The sequence below is a fragment of the Nicotiana tomentosiformis genome, chromosome 2 (assembly GCF_000390325.3).
Source record: "Nicotiana tomentosiformis chromosome 2, ASM39032v3, whole genome shotgun sequence".
Lineage (NCBI taxonomy): Eukaryota > Viridiplantae > Streptophyta > Magnoliopsida > Solanales > Solanaceae > Nicotiana > Nicotiana tomentosiformis.
This window is the reverse complement of record NC_090813.1, coordinates 124,365,171-124,369,158: the sequence shown is the minus strand read 5'-3', so window position 1 is coordinate 124,369,158 and position 3,988 is coordinate 124,365,171.

Below are 3,988 nucleotides of genomic sequence, written 5' to 3'. Positions count from 1 at the left end.
CATTCAACCTCACAACGACACACTGGTAATATCTATTCTTGTTAATGAATCTTGAGTTAGACGTGTATTAATTGATCTAGGTAGCTCGGTTAACATCATCCGATGGAGAGTTCTGGAACAACCGGGGCTGTTGGAACAGATTGTACCAGCAGTTCGAGTATTGAACGGGTTTAATATAGCGTGCAAGATAACGAAGGGTGAAATCACTGTACCGATCAAAGTAGGCAGAACCACCCGGGAGACAAAGTTCTATGTAATCGAGGGGGATATGAGATACAACACCTTGTTCGGGAGATGATGGGTCCATAACATGAGGGCAGTACCGTCAACCTTACATCAAGCGTTGATATTTCCAACCCAAGTGGAATCAAAATGGTCTACGGGGAACAACCGGCCGCAAAGGAGATGTTCGTTATCGAGGAAGTAAGCCTGGTGCCCCCGATCACGACATCGAAAAGTGGGGGGTTAGTCAAAGGGAAAGGCACCAAATAGAAATCATCGATCCCGACCCCTACTGGGTCGGATAAACAGAAGGAACGCTCAACGAATGAGGAAGATGACTTCAGGGTCCCGAGATCCTTTATAGTACCCGATGATACCGAAGCCTCCAAGTCAACAATCGAGGAACTGGAACAAGTCATATTGATCGAATACTTACCGGATAGTAAGTTATACCTGGGCACGGGATTAACCCCCGAGCTCAGGAAAAAACTCACTGATTTCCTTAAAGCTAATGCCCATTATTTTTCCTGGTCCTAGTTAGATATGACCGGGATCCAGCCGGAGGTAACAACTTAAAAATTGAGCTTGGATCTGAAATTTCACTCGGTCAAAAAGAAGAGGAGACAGCAGTCTGAAATCAAGCAGACATTTATCAAAGATGAGGTATCTAAACTCTTAAAAATAGGTTCCATTCGGGAGGTTAAATACCTGGATTGGCTAGCTAACGTAGTAGCTAGTCGTACCTAAAAAAGGAAACAAGCTTAAAATGTATGTAGATTATAAGGACTTGAATAAGGCATGCCCGAAGGATTCATTCCTTTGCCTAACATCGATCGAATGATCGATGCAACGGCTGGGCATGAGACACTGAGTTTTCTCGATGCCTATTCGGGGTATAACCAAATATGGATGGACCCGGGCGACCAAGAGAAAACTTCTTTTATAGCTAAATTCGGCACCTATTGTTATAACGTGATGCCGTTTAGATTAAAAACATGCCGGTGTCACGTATCAATACCTAGTTAACCGAATGTTTGAGGAACAAATAGGGAAATTAATTAAGGTTTATATTGATGATATATTAGTTAAGTCCCTGCGAGCATAGGACCATTTAAAACATTTGCAGGAAACCTTCGACATACTAAGGAAATATAACATGAAGCTGAACCTGGAGAAGTGTGCCTTCGGAGTCGGCTCAGGCAAGTTCCTCTGTTTCATGGTATGTAACCGGGGAATAGAGATCAACCCGGATAAAATAAATACATAAAATATATCACCATGATTGAAAATGTCAAGGCGGTGCAGAGACTGACCGGGCTGATAGCCGCATTGGGCTGATTTATTTCTAGGTCATCGGATAAGAGCCACTAGTTCTTCTCGTTACTAAAGAAAAAGAATGACTTCTCTTGGACCCCGGAATGTCAACAGGCTTACAACTCAAACGATACTTATCAAGTCCTCCTTTGTTGCACACCCCGAAGGTGAATGGGAAATTATACCTCCACTTGGCAGTCTCTGAGGTAGTGGTAAGTGATGTCCTTGTTCGAGAAGAAGAATGTACGCAGTTTCCTATCTATTATGTTAGTAAAACCCTGTGTGATGCCGAAACGAGGTATCCACACCTAGACAAATTAGCGTTTCCGGTATTAAACGCATCTAGGAAACTAAAACTATACTTTCAATGTCACTGTATACGTGTCATGACCTCATGTTCGCTAAGGAATGTTATGCATAAACCCGAGCTTTCAGGCCGGCTAGCAAAATGGGATGTAGAGGTTAGCAGATACGATATTGAGTACAAACCCCGTACCGCTATAAAGTATTAAATTTTGGCAGACTTCGTGGCCGAGTTCACACCGGCCTGGATCCCCGAGGTCGAGAAAGAATTATTACTTGCCTCTGGGACTAGCTCAAGGGTCTAGACCCTATTCACGGACGGTGTTTCCAACGTGAAAGGGTTCGAGTTGGGAATCGTACTAAAACCACCCACGGGTAATGTGATAAGGCAGTCTATTAGAACTGTGAAATTGACTAACAATGAAGCCGAATATGAGGCTATAATTACAGGTGTAGAACTAGCTAAGAGCCTGGGGGTTGAGGTGATCGAAGCCAAGTGCGATTCTCTCCCCGTTGTCAACCAAGTTAACAGGACAATTGAAGTAAAAGAAGACCGGATGCGAAGATACCTAGATAAGCTACAAGTAATATTACATCAGTTCAAGGAATGCACACTACAACATGCCTCGAGATCAGAATAACGAGGTCGATACGTTGGCTAATCTAGGGTTGTCAGTCGACTCCGATGAATTCAATTCAGGAATGGTGGTGCAATTGATGAGCTCAGTGATAGAGAAAGGTCATGCCAAGGTAAACTGAACGAGCTTGACTTAGGATTGGAGAAAAAAATACATAGACTACCTTCAGAAGGGGAAGTTGCCGTCGGATCCCAAAGAATCAAGGTCCCTTTGAACTAAGGCTGCTAGATTTAGCTTGGTTGGAGGAAAACTATACCGAAGATCGTTCTTCGGACCTTTAGCGAGGTGTTTGGGTCCCGGGGAGACCGATTACGTGATGAGGGAAGTCCACGAGGGTACTTGCAAAAACTATTCAGGAGCGGAGTCATTGGTTCAAAAATTGATTAGGGCTGTTTATTACTAAAACGAGATGGAAAATGATGTGAAAGACTTTGTTCAAAAGTGTAACGAATGTCAAAGGCACGCTCCGATGATCTACCAACCGGGGGAGATGCTTCACCTGGTCCTTTTCCCTTGGCCATTCATGAAATAGGGAATGAACATCATGGATCCTTTGGCGTGGGCACCCGACAAAGCCCAGTACATCTTATTTATGATCGATTACTTCTCCAAGTGGGTTGAAGCACATGCGTTCGAGAAATTTAGGGAAAAGGAGGTCATCGACTTCATCTGGGATCATATAATATGCTGGTTCGGGATGCCGACTGAGAATAAGTGTGACAACGTATCGAACAACTTCGAAATAGAGTACCGGTGGAACACCATTCTCTCTAGTCTATGAAGTAGAAGCTTTGATTCTGGTAGAGGTTGGAGAACCGAGCTTAAGGTTCCAATATGCTACGGAGACGTCAAACGGCGAGGCCACAACTACAAGCTTAAATTTAGCAGATGAAAGGAGAGAAGCCGCCCTAGTCCAGTTAGCAGCCCAAAAGCAACAAATGGGGAGATATTACAACCGAAGGGCCAACCTTAGACACTTCCAAGTCGAGGACTTGGTATTGAGGAAAGTTACAATGCATACCAAGAACCTGAATGACGGAAAACTAGGCCCAAACTGGGAAGGACCGTATAGAGTCACCGGTAAATGGTGTACAACTACCCAGCAACTAGAATGTGGAAAAATTAAAATGGTATTACTACTAAGGTATGAACACAATATTCTTTATGGTTTATTACGCTTTGAACTAACCATGCAAGTACTCAATCGAAGTCAAATCCAAGGATTATGTCAGAAAGTACGCATTGTACTCTTTTTCTCTTGGATCGATTTTTTTTCCGAAGTGGATTTTACGGCAAGGTTTTTAACGAGGCAACAATAATCGTACTACCCTAGTTTTGAAGACCGGTCTAAGACTAGGGGGCCATCATACCCTGAGTCAAGAATCGAAGTCCTAAGTTCGGAAATTTAGAAGGCATTCCTATTCGATATTGAAAGCCAAGGCTTGAATATTAGGACTAATTGTAAGGTTCAAACTCTCAAATGAACCGAAACCCCATAGCTTATTCTAGCC